Raw genomic sequence first — 17,228 nt, 5'->3', positions numbered from 1 at the left:
AAAAAAACTGTTATTACTATTTGTCGAAGTGTATTTAATTTTCCAGAGAAGAACAATCAATTAGATGGTATATTTTTCGAATCAAACATGAATGTACCCATAACATCTCATAAACTTATTCTACACAATCGTACAGAACAATCGAGACCCTAAGAAACATTGAATTGAATGCAAACTCAGTCGGTATTATGTTTCGATTGAATTCTGAATATTAGCATAGTATTGTCACACTCGATTGCACATTCTATGTGGAAAAAATAGATTTGCGACTACCTTCTACCAACGAAAAAGTAATGAAAATAACTTGATACACACACTTGGAAACTTCGCAAAAAACTAATGATGGATTGTCAGAATCGCATCTTCGGCTCAAAACCATTTTCGATCTTAGCAACTTCGAATCCGCATCTAAAGCAACTTCGAATCCGCATCTAAAGCAACTTCGAATCCGGCCAAATCAAACCAACAGTTCCGTTCGGTGCCGTCCGAAGCCTATAGAGCCGTTTTAAAAGCCATTCGGAACCGTTGGAGTCATCGGTTGTCGCAGGGAGCGGCTAATCTACAGTGAGAAATGGATCCGGTCGGTCCCACCGAATTTGACCATCTCAATACCCCCGAGTGCCAAGTAAAGGATTCATTCGGCTCCGAATTTCTCCGATTTGCACGGCTCCAACCTTATAATGTTACATCATTGATGTTTGATTGGAGCCACTTCTGTTTTTTGTCATAATCATGCCACCATCAATTATAATAAAAATGATTGTAGCCAAGTTGGAATTTTGTATACCCCACATTTTGCAAGACGAATTAATGTACTTTTGAACCTCCCCAAAAATCTAAACCAAAATGATGTGATTACGCTTAAGCCTAAAGTATTTAGATGAAGAATTTAAATAATCGAAATGCCGAAGTCGTGCGATACATAGCTAATTAATAGATTGGGAAATATGGGTTCTTGTAATAAGAAATGCCACCATATACCACCATATACCCCTTCGAACTTGGAAATTAGCGAAAAATAATGTTTAAACAGGTTTTTTTTTTACAATTTTCCTCTTGATCTATCAAAAAATTGCATGCAAATATTTTCGTTATTCATCCTGCGGTGGATAGCTCGGATGGCTTGAAAAAGATTCGCAACAGGCTGATGGCTTCCCCTACCTTAGTGAAAAAGTGTGGTTGAGTGATATTTTCTAACAGAAGTGCCGTGTTAGAACGCAACTAATGAGAAATTTCTATTTTAATAATAAGGATGAAAACTACGCATGTGACTTTAAAGTACATTAAACATTTTTTTTAAATAAAAAAGTGCACAATAAAAAAAACATAGCGAATTAATATAATAATAAGAACTATTCCAGATTTGAAGCGAGGAGTACAAAAAGTCTATTGTTTTTAACAATGATGATTTAAACAGTATTTTATATGAATATTTTAGTATTGAGTATTGAGGTATATTTTTTATTCTCAACTTTGCGGCCCACGAATAACTGAAAATCTGTACTTGCGGCCCTCTTATGAATTGAGTTTGACACAGCTGGTCTATGCGATTGATAACAGCACAAACCATATTCTCTCAGAGATAACGGTACAACACCAGCGCTTTGAAGCCAGAAAAGGATAGAGATTTTTGATGAAGTGAGATTAGCCAAAATTTAAAGAGACAATCCAACGCTAGCGGTAAATGTAACCAATGAATTGCTTCTCTTTTGCTGTATGGATGTTGTTAGTATTGGTGGGTTATTTTGACTGGATTGTGGTAATCAATGAATTGCTTTGTGTTTGGTGCTATGCTGTTTCGTTGCGCATTCAATAAACTCACTTGAATGTTTACTTGTGATCTTCTTTGTGCAACTAAAAACTTAGGAGGCACAACACGTTTACTTCCGCAATAATTTATTGAACACCGTTTGTCGACCCATGGAATAGCGCTATTCTTATAACCAATTAAAGTGCACTACTGAACAATTGGAAACCCCGTTAGTGCACCGTAAAGTAAAATGTCAACCCTACGGAAACAACTTAACACGCTATGTATTTGTTATAGACCGATGACTCGATGCTAACTGCTTCTATTGAGAATTATTAATTCAATAAATGTAGTGTGAGTTGCAAAACGTGTCTAATTGAAATCATCAATTGGAAAAATAAAAAGAAAAAAATGAGTTCAAAACAAAAACAACAAAATGTCTCGACCTTTTAATACAAAATGCACTGTATAGCGGGATAGTTAAGTTAAGCGAATTTCTTTTAGCAGTAGAATAGTTTTACATATTCAATAAGCTATTATTTAGTTTTGCTTGAATTGAAACTGTGTGAATATTGTACATAAAAGATGTTACACAGTATTAAATAATACTTTCAAGTTATCCATAAATAAAGTGAGCAACTAAAAACGCATAAACATGACAGGTTATCTTGAACCTGCGTTCCGTTCTTTTTCTCCAGATTAGCAGGTTCGTTCCGTTCCTCAATTTTCGCCTCCGCCTCCGTGATCGTTTGAATTGAATATTTCTATGGATGGTATTCCTCTGCATAATAGCGGACCCGGTTCTGGCCTATTTGAGCATCTGAATGGTGTTCCTGAAGTTCCAATAATTACTATTGGAATATTTTGTGGAACCTTTGAACCGGAGAATGCAGAGGATTATCTTCGCCGCCTGGTATCAAATTAAATGATGTCCTGGACAACGGAGATATCATAAATGGAAAACGGATATCCATCTTACTTAGAGCAATAATTGCAGACGCCGCAGCTAGAGTACTGAAGGGTAGAAGCGGATATTCCTATAAGCGGACTGAGCGACCGCGGGGGCCGCTAGCTAAACCTCATGTTAGTTCGCTTTTATAATTTTTTTTTTTCGAAAGCACTTATGAACGGATACCTAAATCCTTCTTAAGAAGTACATTCTTACAAGCAATTGTGTGGAATGTGTTGATAACGTTTAGAGAATTCAAAGGTTTTTACGAACTTTGGAGATAATTTTGGAAGGCCTAGACAAACTTAACATAGTTTCGCATTCTTCCATATTTAGCCCGGATTACGATTCCAGTTAAATTTTACAAGAGATTTTTGGTTTTTCTGCTATACCTTTTTAAATATTTATAAGAATATGGCTTATCATACACCGGGCTGAGCAGTGAAATTGAACGTAAAATGTTGGGTTTTTCTGCTATATTTCATTACATATTATCAGAAGATGACTTATTGTACACCAAAAGATAGGTAATTCCCCAACTTTGAGACTATAAAACATGTTGAAACAATGAATTAAATGCATTTCCTTGTGATTCTCAATAACCTTTTTTCACCGTTAACAAAGCGGATGCCGTTAACTAGGAAATGCATTTAATTTACTGATTTGGTTTTTTCGGTTTTTTGTTAGGTAAAATTCGTTTTTTGTAGGCTTTCAAAATATGCCTTTTAGGTGTACTAGACCAATTATCAGGATGTTACAATGGTTAAATTGGCCGAGGTCAGGGCAACTGGGTAGGTGAAGGTAGGTAAAGACGGACACGTTAAGGGAAATGGTAAAAATCTAAGGATATATAGGTGCAACGACCATGAAAATGTGCATACATTATCTTACACTCATGTTTTATCAGAAAATGTGTTGAAACTTTTTAGTTTCTATCGATTTTTGCGTTTTTTCATTAATGAAAAACATGTTTTTTTTTGTGCAGTTCTGAAATGTTCGGGTAAGACGGACATCTGTTATGGGAAAGATGGACACCATGAAGGCTACACCTTTGGACACCTTTAGAAAACGATTGACATTGAAGAGTCTTACAGTATTCTTTCATTCGCATTCTAAAAGAACGTAGAATGCAAAATCTAAGGTATCTTTTTTAATATCGGGCACTAACAGTGGACGTTGCATCAGCTTACAGAACAACAATCTAAAACTTCGGTTTAGGAAATTATTCCGCAGAAAGTCCACGCCCACAGCATATTTGAAAGACTTGTTAATAGGTCCTGCCATTTCTTACATTTGATATCTGTAACACTTTCACAACACATTTAGAATCCTTCATACTCACGAATGGCGTCATACTGCAAAGTACCAGCTCGAGCCAGGTTGCGGGAAACTTGTCGACAATCTGCGTTGCCTCTGTTCAGCAAATTCTTACCTGTCGATGCACGCACTGCATGTGCGTCTGTGCACACTGTTTATTCACTTCACACTTCACCAAAACACACCAGAGCACGAGACTTTGAACGAAATGCGCACCAACGCACAAACACTGCTCGCGGGACTTAGAACAAAACGCGCACAACCATCTCCGACAAAGCGTCGCGCTGTACTGGTGGTTTTGTATGCGTAGGAGGGGGGACATACGGAGCGATGCCCAAGGACGCAAAAACCGACGGCGGCCTGTGTAATCTGAGCTCCCTACAAAGCTCTCCACAAAGCTCTCGTTTGCAGTCTTGTCGAGAGCTTCGCCACAGGCGCCCGAACCATCCGTCACGCACACATCTAAACGTTCTGGTTTCGTCAGCCACTCACGCATACCCATGTGTTTGCTCCACCCCCTTTTTCGGTTTACTTATAGAAATGATGAGGCTGTTCACATTTGCTTTATGCACACATTCGCATGCTGTTTATTGAATGATATCTCTCTCCCTTCCCACATGTGTTTTGGCATACTCCCGCTGTTTAGACGGCAGAACGCTTTCCCCCTTCCAAATTTACCGTTCATCCTCCTCTTGTTCTTCCTTCCTCCTACCGCGCTCGGGGTACCATCCGTGCTGCGCGTGTTCCACTGGCTTCAGTTTAGTGATGACGTCATGAACAGGAGCTGCGCGTTTTGAACCAGCTTCTGTTAAGTAATGACGCTGGGCTGCGCGCGTTTCGACAGGTTCTTGGCTTAATCCAGTGCGTTGGTTTGTGGCAGTGTTGTGCTGAACGCTGTCCAAAAAAAAAAAAGAACCAATAATTAATGTATGTAGTATGTATTACTACCCCGGTACCATTATCCATGCGATTTCGGTCTCATCGGGCTCTATCTGGGCGCCCATTAAAATAATCCCTTAGAAGCTCCTATCGGGCTGACAGCGAGAAACGTCGCGGCGGCGCGATACATGTTGCATGCATGTGTACTACATTTTATGACCCCCCCTCGCTTTGTTTCGGATTGCAATGAGTTCAGACTCATTTTTAACATCGTTTAACATATTTTCTTTATTTTTCACACACACACCCTCCCCTCTGGTATTTTTTGAAGATTTTTTTCTTCTTGAAAAACCAAAAAAAACAATCGCTCACATGGAGACCCGCGGGAGAGTGCAAAACGGCAAAGAAAAAAAAACACACACAAATCTCCTCATCCCCATGGCGTTTTTCGCAAGGTGATCCCGTAGGAGAACGCGAACGCAAAAAACACACACACACAGCCACGCACGCACCCAGGCAAGCACAGACTCACACCCAACCCCTCCTCCTCGTGTGTTTTCGCAAGGTGATTCCGTAGGTGATCGCGAAACAGCAAAAACCACACACACAATCACGCACGCATGCAAGCACACACACACACCACACACACACACACACACACACACACACACACACCACACACACACACCCTACCCTTCCCCCTTTCTTGGTGTTTTTTCGCAAGGTGATCCCGTAGGATCTGGTTATGCGAGGCGGCAAAAACACACACAGCCACGCACGCAGGCATGAACACACATACACACACATAGACGCGCGAGCGCACGCACGCACGAACGCACGAGGGAGCGTAAATGAAGATGCTCTATACGTTGCCGGACTCCCCCTCCCATGTTCTCATTCTCCGACAAGGCGGATGTGTGCACGTTTGTGCGTGTACCTTTGCCGTCCCTCCTCTCCTTCCTCATCCGTTGACTGTTCGTTGTAAGCTGGAGGATGAGTTCAGCGCTGTTGAAGAAATGAAAGTTAAGAATAAGATTACTCACTCTTTTTTTGTATGCTTTCGTAAACAAAATCCGGAATGAAGCTCCTCGTTTAGAATATTCCGCATTCGATCACATCCTCGGCGATGCTCGACGCCATCAGTGGATGAAAGCAGGAAAAGAAACAAAGAAAAGCATCAGTCACCATCAGCATCATCTTACTCTCACACTTTTACATCGGTTGACGATTCTTACCTTTTCAAATTCAATAAAACAAACAGCGATGGAACCAAATCCAGAACACCAAAATTACACACGATTTCTGGAGCAAACCGACACATCCTCCCCCTCCAATTGTTTGCCACAGACTGACGTGTGTGTGAGCAGCAATGTTCTTGATGCGGTGAGCAAAGGTAAAGCACACACAAGAAGAAACGAGACGGCTATACGAGTAGCGAATTACGCCGCCGCACACACATGGCGCGTCATAATTTTATGCGCGAAGATCTTAAAATTTAAGTTATTCATGACAAATTGTATCGACATTTTAATACTCTGCCGAACTTTTACGAAAGATATGTAAAAACTTAATGTAGTTCAATTAAATTTAGTGCAATATCATTAGCAGAACATAACATTTTGATATTTGTTTGTAAATTCAGATCCTAAGAGTAGTAGCTTGAACAATAACTGTAGAGACACAAATTTTGTCTGAGTCCAGAACAACAACAGGGAAGATGTCGTACCCTGAGTGTGGAGATGTGTGTGTGTATGTGGTGAACGTTGACGCGACAAGCGTGCTTTAGGATACAATGCGTGTAGGAGGGGGTAAAATCGCTTGGCTCATTGAAAATACAGGCAAAGTTGGCGCGAAGAAAACGCAACACTGCGGATTGTATGGAAAATGTTGCGCGTTCAATCCGATTGCCATGCGATTGTCCTGGGGGTATGGAGAGGTTTGCGCTTAGGATTAGATCAACATTTACCTTAATATTTTAAAACTGAAAAACGTTTTCTTTCCGTCGCTCACTTTGAACATTGTTGACGAGGCCAGCATGTAGTCTTTGATAAATAGCGCACACACCTGTAACTTTTTAGACGCCAAGGGTTAGTTGAATGTACTTGCACAACCACACATGTGAGCGAGAAACTTACCTCAACAATTTGCTAGGATAAAACATTCCATAACTGAAGAAGAAGGAACACGGCCCAAAACGTAGACGAGCAAAGTACGTCGCATAAGAAATCGCACCTCACTTCAGTGCATCCTTCCACAGGGAAAGTTCTGGACACACTGAGGATGCCTCACACTCGGATGAGCGCGATAGCAGAAAAATCATGGTGGATCGAGAGAGATGGGTAGACTCGGTGTAGCGCAATAAGCTGGTAGATGCATGTGTGTGTGACCAACGAAAGACTTCAGTCCCCGCTCCTCGCGTTTTTCATCCATCGTTTTTTGTCACACGCACACACCTCTACACGCGCGGCGGTTTGCCGTCCAAAATCTAGAGAAAGAAGACAGGGCCTCTCGCTTTGGCACACAGAAAAATCTTTCAACAACTTCGGTGTTAGTGAAGTGCGCGTGTAAAACAGAATGCGAACTCTCATCGCAGCGCGTTTCTCCTTGCTTCCTCAAGCTTCCTCATACCCCTCGGCCTGAATAACTCAAAATTTGGGGCCTCATTGTTTGCGTGGGTCCCTCCCGACAATGGCACTCAAATTCTCTCATTTTCTCATGCCCTCTCTGTCACATTCGTAGCTCGATCTCCCTCTTCTGGGACTTAGCGTTCTGAACGTGCGGTTTTGCAACGGCCATTTCGTGCCGCTTCGATCTCATCACCTTCTCTCCCCTCCCACCCCCCTTTTCGATCCCCGCTTTGGAGCTTGCAAATTTTTGACATGTCAAATGAGAGTGAAGCCAAAATGTAAACTGCAAGTGTTTGCGTGTGCGATGATTTTGTAAGTATTTTATGCAAATTATATGATATTTATCATTAAAAACGTTTTGTTTTGTAGAATAAACATAAAATCAACTATGGAAGTATGATTTAGTTGTGGTGGTAGTGAAAAAAAAAGCTTGGAGCATGGAATAAAGCCGAATGAAATTTCTAACCTTCACGCACGACGCCGCCGCTAGGTAAGGTATGTTTATGTGTAATTTCGATCATTGTTCCATTTTAGGGTGTTATTTGTGCAATATAACCGTTCTTTTCGGGGATAGACAATAGTCGATACCCTCTGCAGCTGTGAAGGGGTGCAGAAGAAGGGGCTCGCTACCACCCTTCCCACACTCGGACGCTTTTTCCGCGGATGAAAGATATGTTCCTGGAGGGTTGAACTTGTGTTTTAATTGAATGGTTTGTAATGTATGTGACCTTTCTCCCGGTAGGCTATATGCGCCAAATCTAACGGTGATCCGTATTGTGAGGGAATTGGCATAGGCGGTGCCGAGGACTTGGTGAAAATGGTACACAACGGCATCGAGTACGGTGATATTCAACTAATCTGCACAGCGTGTCACCTGATGCTGGCGCTTGGCATGACACGGAAGGAAATGGCACACGAGTTCGACGTGTGGAACAAGGGCGTATCGATCCTGATCTAGATCCCGCACGATTTTCTGAACCAACGCGACGTTGAGGGATAGATTCTTGAGCTTATTCGTGACTTGGCCACAAAGATACGGGCAAATTGTCGGCGATTGCCGCCCTGCGCCATGCCGTTCCGGTGATGCTAATTGATGGAGCTGTCTTCTCCCGCTGCTTATCTGCTCTGAAGGATGAGCATGCTCAGGGCAGCAATCAACCGGCCGGGCCCTGCACGAAAGGTTTCGTGTGCGCAGGGCTTCATGTTGCAGCGCGAAGCGGGGGTTCAAGTGGATTCTAAACTACAATGGTATTGTACTGGTGTGGCGCGGCGGTTGAATCATGTCCATCAGCAACTTTCGGAACGCGTTTATGCGCAATCCACATCTTACCACGTGTATTCCATTCTTTTCCTCTGCAGCTGTTTAATAACTGTCATTGACTTGCTAAGCTGGTTAGGCTAGCAAAACGAAAATGGATCGAGGTGCATCGTACACAAGTATTTTGCTTAAAACATGCTAGTTCATCCAAATATAAAAAAGCAACATCACGCTACTGCCACGAAAACAAACACTAAAATAACCGAATTATTGGGTCTAAAGAACATAATCGTCTTGGTCAACACAATGGAAGGATTTCTTGCTAGTGCTTTGTATTTCATGATGTGCTCGGACATATAAACTCGGACATAAACATTAACATCGTCAGGCAAGTACACCTTGAGGACCTAAATTCGAAACACACTCTAATGCAAATATGTTTTATGTATTTTTAGGTTGTAGTATAAGTCACGTATGGTTGGATTCCTGTAGAAGTAAGAGGTCTAGCAATCTGTGGCCGGACTATCCGAGTAGATGACATTAATCAATTAAAACTATGAAGATGGATATGCTTGAAAGAGTCCTTTACAGAAGGCAAAACCTCGAAGCAGTAATTATCTGTTCGGTAATATCTTTTCACAAAACATGATAATCTAAATTGGCCAGTCGCATTTGTCGCATTACTAACGATCTCATAAAAAAATGTTTGTAAAATGTCACTTAACTAACATGTCCATATAAAATCGTATATTACACTTATTAATCGCTATAATCAACTCAAAGTATGTTTAAAATATTTCAAATAACTAAATATTATTAAGAAAAATAATAACATAGCTATCGAACGTTTCATAATTCATTTATTATTCTACTTGTCTTCACATTCATAACATTATTCGCTATTCACTTGCAACACCAAACTTAACTGTTCGCAACTGTGAATTAAAGAATGCACAGCCAGTGCACAACTTATAAGTATTACTTAAAATGGTTAACATTTCACAAATTCTTTATCTACACTATTAAAATTAAGTTCAACATACTTTCTTAGCTATAACTACATGAAGTACTATTTGCAATATTAATTCTTTATATTACATTTCTTTTTTTTCGATTATTGTCCTCGGCTAACGCTTTTGACCACTACGGTCCTTTTTGCTGCTGTTCCTGCATTTCGTAACTTTGTACTGAAAAATTTCTCTACTTTCGAATAATCTCGGCTGCCTGAAATTTCCTTAAATAGCTTTAGAACATGTACATATTCCTAAATTCAATTATAGGTCCACTGCGACCGATTCCGCTCCAAGAGCACTCAGATACAAAAATTCGATTAAAGCTAGATACAGAGCGTCATGCAGCCTTGCTTTAATCCCAACCGACTTGATCCTTTTCATGAGACCTGATTTAATCGATTGGAATTGCTCCGTTACCACCAAATCCTGCTCGAGTTTGTCCAAATCTACTTTGGATGAAATTAACGCGAAAGCTTCTTCAAATACTTCTTCCGGCACCACATTTTCAATAATTGCCTGAGGCTGGATTTGTTGATTTAGTTGCATTTTCATAAGCTCGTCTAATTTCATATTTGCATCTAGTATCATATTTTTTAAAGTATGCAATTGTTTGGCATTTTCGTTAGCAATGCTTGTGCAATTGCATCTTGCCCGCATCCACAGATAGTAGCTCCCACATTCGAACTGCTCATGGTAACCTGCAATTATGTTATTTTTAGTTTTTCATTTAGTTTCAATGTTAAGTAATAGTTGTAAAACATATAATTTGATTTCATCCAACTTACAGGGTTTACAGGTGAACAACAATTAGCAACTCCCGATCGAAATGCACACAACAACCACCCACAATCACAGCTGAAAAAAGTAAGTATATGAGTTTTGCATGTCTTTAAAATTTCTTATTTTTAATATTTATCTCCATACTTACAGGTAACAGCAAGGAAATAAAGTTTTACACCGAAATCTGCACAAAAAATGGGTTTTATAAGCGCAAGAAAAGCGACTTCTTTGAATAAAAAGTAAACAAAATAGTTTCGTTTTAATTTAATTTTGACAGCGGGTGTGGTGATGACTCGAGCAGGTTTGAACAGAATATATTCTTTGGATGGGATTCAGTGCGATCCGTGACGTCCCTGAGCGCCGGTTCATTTTAAGCTTCTTCTCTGAGTTCTGCTTATACCAACAAGCAGAGTTTAAGAAGAGAAGAAGCTGTGGCGGTTTCCATACAAACTCTCTCTGAGATTGTTGAGAGGGGTGTCTCTACGACCAATGAGTTACACCCTCGCGCGAGGCCTCCCCCTCCCCACCCGGAACGCACGGTGCGCTCTGCAGTTCTCAATGTGTTTGTGTTCTTTCGAGCCATGCTACCAACACATCCAAAGATATTTGTTTCTTTCGTTTCTCGTTTTCTTTCATGCATAGACACGATCGCAAATACGCACTTATTCTAACAACAAACACAAACACGGTCATTTTTTATTACATTAAACACTTTATTGAAACATAAAGTACACTTTCACAACACATTTAGAATCCTTCATACTCACGAATGGCGTCATACTGCAAAGTACTGGGTCGAGCCAGGCTGCGGGAAACTTGTCCACAATCTGCGTTACCTCTGTTCAGCAAATTCTTACCTGTCGATCCACGCACTGCATGTGCGTCTGTGCACATTGTTTGTTCACGAAGTATGTACCGGTCTCTACAATTAGCATTCGTGTATGGGGATCAAGGTCTATGTACTCACCTCGTATAGGATGTTCCCTAACGCAAGCTTGTTCAGATTCCTTTATGACATTCTCGAGCTCAATAACTGCCGCATCTATATCTCCTACCGTGTGAACATTGATGTTTTGAATGCTGTTGTCAACTAGTCGGCCAAACCGCTTCCAGTTGACCTTGTGATAGTCCTTCCTCATGATCGTAGCGATTCTGGAGACGGAACAATCGACCTCCGTCACTACCGGAAAGTGGTCAGAGGTTAACTCTTCCAGGGACACCGGTTTAGTAATGTTAATGTTCGATAAGAAAAATCAATCGTTGAGCTGCCTCTCGGAAACGTAGGAGTGTCGGGGAAATGAACAGCATAGTGTCCCTCTTGTGAATGCTCGAAAAGTGTGATACCATTTGCGTTCCGCCTCATGTTGTTCCAAGCACGATGTTTTGCATTCAGGTCTCCACCGATGACGAAACGCGATCGCGACCTCGTGATGGAGATGAGTCACGCTTGAATGTAGCGGCAAAACCACTGTTTGAAGTACACTGAACTGCACAGTACACTGCAATGAGAGAGATGTTGCCACTCGCAGTCCGCAGTTCCACTCCAATCACTTCGATAACACTCGTCCGGTAGTGAGGTAGATGTCGAAATGCAATCCCTCGACGAATGATTATGACCACACCTCCCCTGCCGTGGCTGCCAGGACGATCCAGTCGAACTAGCTGGAAGTCAGGAAGGGAGAAGTTCTCGTCGGGCCGAAGGTACGTCTCCGACACCAACATCACGTCGATATTCTGACGCCGAAGAAAATCTATCAATGGAATTTTCTTCCGTTTTACCGAATTTGCATTCCAAGTTGTAATGCGTAGGTTAGCATCCATATCGAAGTACTAGCTCTCCGATGACGGCGACTTATTCACGACGGGAGCGGCAGGCATTGAGCCGTTCAACCATCTGCGAAAATATCTGCATTAAAGTTGCAGCATCATAGAGGCCGGCACCGTCTTCCTGAGTGTCCGATGGTAAGGCAGCTATCTCAGGAGCTGCTATTCTTTCTGCAGTGGCATACAGAAAGCCAGGTGGGATGGATGAGCCAGGAATCGGAGCCTCGCCGCGGATAGAAGCACGTACACCCACAGTGGCAGCTGTAGGAGCGGCTGGTGCGACATTCGGTCCGTTCCGACGAATCGGAGGATATGAGGAGAGCGGAGGTGGCGGTGCCGTTTTCCTTCCTTGGTGTGTTGAGCGAAGCTGCAAGGTCGCCTGGTGTTGGAGCTTCTGGTAGAGTGCTTTTTTTGTGCATTCAGGATGATTGGCTTTGTGGGCTTCACCACAATTAGCGCACTTTGGCACATCTGGAGGCCCCATTGTAAATGAAGCTGCGTCATGCTCCTGCGCGCAGTTCATACACCGTTGACGCATACCACAGTTACGGGATCCATGACCAAATCCCAAGCAGCGCAGACACTGGGTCACACCTCGTCGACCACCTCGAAACGCCTCCCAACGAACCCGGATCGAAAGGAGGGCACGGATTGCTTGAGGGCTGCCAGCGTCGTGGTGCCCTTCTTTATGTGAAGGAGATAGAGACAACTGCCGCTATCCCCGCTTCCTTCGTGGCGACGTTTAATGCGGTACACCGCCTCAACATGAATTTCCTCGTCGGTCAGCGCCTGCTGGATCTCCTTTTCGTCGAGCAATGGTAGTCCTCGAACAACCACCTTGAACGGCCTATTTCGAGCCAGATCGTGAGTGTAGAATTCACAATCTGCCGCTTGTAAGAACGTGAGTACGGCTGCATAATCCTCGCTGCGGGTCAACCTTTGTTCCCACACCGACAATCTGAAACTCGACCTTTGCCCAAATTTTGAGTGATTCAGGCCGAGTGGTATGAGGAAGCTTGAGGAAGCAAGGAGAAACGCGCTGCGATGAGAGTTCGCATTCAGTTTTACACGCGCGCTTCACTAACACCAATACAAATACCGTGCTTTGACGAGCCGTCTGTGAATGTGTGTGTCTTCTTTCAGCGAGCTCAACAACTTGGAGCTGCTGGAGAGTGAATTGAGCGAGAGAGAAGAGGGAGATTCGGAGAGGAGCAGTCAGAGATGGCGCGAGTAAAATATAACGTTCAGTGTTCCATTATAAGTAGTGTTCAAGTGTGAAGAATAAATGCCAAAAAATAAAAGGAGCGTGGGAGGAAGTCCAGTTGTTCCCGATCTTGCGAGAGAAGACAAGCGTCCTAAAATGGACACGAGTAGAGGCGAGATGAGCCACGGTGAGGCGGTCCATACCGAAGAAAATAACAACGAGGATGAATTTATTCTCGTTCAACGGAAAAAGGTGCGACCAACATCGTCAGCTGCTGCTTCAACATCAAAAGCAGCAACAACATCAACAGCTGTACCACCTAAGCAGTCACGGCTTCCGCCCATCACAGTTAGCAACCCTAGGTTCCAGGAGTTGCAAAAAATGCTTGCCCATGTGGCAAAGGTCGAGTTTCAGATTGTCGGTGTGGGAACAAAGGTTGACCCGCAGCGAGGATTATGCAGCCGTACTCACGTTCTTACAAGCGGCAGATTGTGAATTCTACACTCACGATCTGGCTCGAAATAGGCCGTTCAAGGTGGTTGTTCGAGGACTACCATTGCTCGACGAAAAGGAGATCCAGCAGGCGCTGACCGACGAGGAAATTCATGTTGAGGCGGTGTACCGCATTAAACGTCGCCACGAAGGAAGCGGGGATAGCGGCAGTTGTCTCTATCTCCTTCACATAAAGAAGGGCACCACGACGCTGGCAGCCCTCAAGCAAATCCGTGCCCTCCTTTCGATCCGGGTTCGTTGGGAGGCGTTTCGAGGTGGTCGACGAGGTGTGACCCAGTGTCTGCGCTGCTTGGGATTTGGTCATGGATCCCGTAACTGTGGTATGCGTCAACGGTGTATGAACTGCGCGCAGGAGCATGACGCAGCTTCATTTACAATGGGGCCTCCAGATGTGCCAAAGTGCGCTAATTGTGGTGAAGCCCACAAAGCCAATCATCCTGAATGCACAAAAAAAGCACTCTACCAGAAGCTCCAACACCAGGCGACCTTGCAGCGTCGCTCAACACACCAAGGAAGGAAAACGGCACCGCCACCTCCGCTCTCCTCATATCCTCCGATTCGTCGGAACGGACCGAATGTCGCACCAGCCGCTCCTACAGCTGCCACTGTGGGTGTACGTGCTTCTATCCGCGGCGAGGCTCCGATTCCTGGCTCATCCATCCCACCTGGCTTTCTGTATGCCACTGCAGAAAGAATAGCAGCTCCTGAGATAGCTGCCTTACCATCGGACACTCAGGAAGACGGTGCCGGCCTCTATGATGCTGCAACTTTAATGCAGATATTTTCGCAGATGATTGAACGGCTCAATGCCTGCCGCTCCCGTCGTGAATAAGTCGCCGTCATCGGAGAGCTAGTACTTCGATATGGATGCTAACCTACGCATTGCAACTTGGAATGCAAATTCGGTAAAACCGAAGTAAATTCTACTGATAGATTTTCTTCGGCGTCAGAATATCGACGTGATGTGGTGTCGGAGACGTTCTCCCTTCCTGACTTCCAGCTAGTTCGACTGGATCGTCCTGGCAGCCACGGCAGGGGAGGGTGGTCATAATCATTCGTCGAGGGATTGCATTTCGACATCTACCTCACTACCGGACGAGTGTTATCGAAGTGATTGGAGTGGAACTGCGGACTGCGAGTGGCAACATCTCTCTCATTGCAGTGTACTGTGCAGTTCAGTGTACTTCAAACAGTGGTTTTGCCGCTACATTCAAGCGTGACCTCATCTCCATCACGAGGTCGCGATCGCGTTTCGTCATCGGTGGAGACCTGAATGCAAGACATCCTGCTTGGAACAACATGAGGCGGAACGCAAATGGTATCACACTTTTCGAGCATTCACAAGAAGGGCACTATGCTGTTCATTTCCCCGACACTCCTACGTTTCCGAGAGGCAGCTCAACGATTGATTTTTTCTTATCGAACATTAACATTACTAAACCGGTGTCCCTGGAAGAGTTAACCTCTGACCACTTTCCGGTAGTGACGGAGGTCGATTGTTCCGTCTCCAGAATCGCTACGATCATGAGGAAGGACTATCACAAGGTCAACTGGAAGCGGTTTGGCCGACTAGTTGACAACAGCATTCAAAACATCAATGTTCACACGGTAGGAGATATAGATGCGGCAGTTATTGAGCTCGAGAATGTCATAAAGGAATCTGAGCAAGCTTGCGTTAGGGAACATCCTATACGAGGTGAGTACATAGACCTTGATCCCCATACACGAATGCTAATTGTAGAGAGAAACCGTCTAGGCGCCAGTATCAGTGTACTGGCGATGTGTTCTTCAAGAGCTTAGCTGCAAGTATTGCAAGGCAAATATCTGCTCGTCTTGAGGTGGCACGGAATGAAAATTTCGGTCACGGAATGGCGAGACTAGATACAAGGGCCCCAGCCTTTTGGAAAAAGGCCAAGGTTTGAAGAACAGGCCCAAGCCCGTTCCTCCTTTGGTTCGTCCCTCCGATAACCTGATCATGGTCACACCGAAGCAAAAGCAAATGCTCTTGCAGAGCAGTTCGCCAGTGCACACATGCTGGGCTTAAAATGACAAGCCCTTTTGAGGCTGAAGTAGATGACAGTTTGTCCGTTGTTGATGAGGCACAATCATTGATTCCTCGAGATAGTAGAGTGACGACTGGCAAGATCCATTCAGCGTTGCGGCGGCTGAAAAACATGAAGGCCTCGGGGTTTGATGGGATCTTTAACATACTTCTAAAGCATCTACAGAATAAGGCCATTTGCCTACTAACAAACATCTTCCAGAGATGTCTTGAGCTGGGTTACTTCCCGAGTGCATGGAAGTGTGCAAAGGTGGTGCCCATTCTCAAACCTGGAAAAGATCCGACAAACCCCGTGAGCTATCGCCCAATCAGCCTGCTTCCATCGCTGGGAAAACTTTTCGAGGGGATTGTATGCGGGCTTTTACAGGCTTCTTTTGAAGATCGAGAGCTTTTCCCTTCGGATCAATTGGTTTTCGATCTGGTCACTCACTGTACATCAGTTGCTTAGGTTAAAACAATATTTCGAACGGAATAAGAGGGTGAGCAAGTCCACCATGGTCGCAACGTTGGATGTTGAAAAGGCATTTGAAAATGTTTGGCATGATGGACTTGTTCATAAACTTGTCACCTTTGGCATTCTATGTATCTGGTAAAATTTATTTCGAGCTATCTGCAGCAGAGAACTTTCAGGGTAGCGCTTTGCTCGACACTATCTGACTCCCATCCAGTCTCGGCTGGTGTGCCTCAGGGTAGTTTATTGGGACCGCTATTGTACATATTGTACACTGGGATATTCCGATGCTTCTGATGGTAGCCAGTTCTTGTTTGCTGATGATACTGCTATCGCGGCAAAAGGTAGGTCTCTGGTGGAAATGAGAAGACGAGTACAGTCCTGCTTGGACATATTTGTGCAGTATGCTGCTAACTGGAAGATTCGTGTTAATGTGGCTAAGACTCAAGCCATGGTTGTGCCACATCGACTAAAACAATCCTTGATCCCAACATGGCAAACCAGATTGATGATCAATGGTTTTCCGATTGAATGGACTGAAAATGTGAGATACCTGGGACTATATGGATCGTAAGATGCTCTCTCACCGTCAAGTGGAGAG

General features: G+C 43.7%; 1 long non-coding RNA gene across 1 annotated transcript; it reads right to left on the bottom strand.

The window, feature by feature from the left end:
- Positions 1-4,738: 4,738 nt before the first annotated feature.
- LOC121603342 lies at positions 4,739-7,071 on the bottom strand. The gene is made up of 3 exons (XR_006006653.1): positions 7,031-7,071; positions 6,862-6,959; positions 4,739-4,910 (listed from the first exon to the last, which is right to left on the bottom strand). It is a non-coding gene; the product is annotated as an uncharacterized LOC121603342 (long non-coding RNA).
- Positions 7,072-17,228: the final 10,157 nt, after the last annotated feature.

The sequence above is a fragment of the Anopheles merus genome, unplaced genomic scaffold (assembly GCF_017562075.2).
Source record: "Anopheles merus strain MAF unplaced genomic scaffold, AmerM5.1 LNR4001101, whole genome shotgun sequence".
NCBI lineage: Eukaryota > Metazoa > Arthropoda > Insecta > Diptera > Culicidae > Anopheles > Anopheles merus.
The sequence above is the reverse complement of the archived record's forward strand: the minus strand, read 5'-3'. Positions and strand labels throughout refer to the sequence as shown.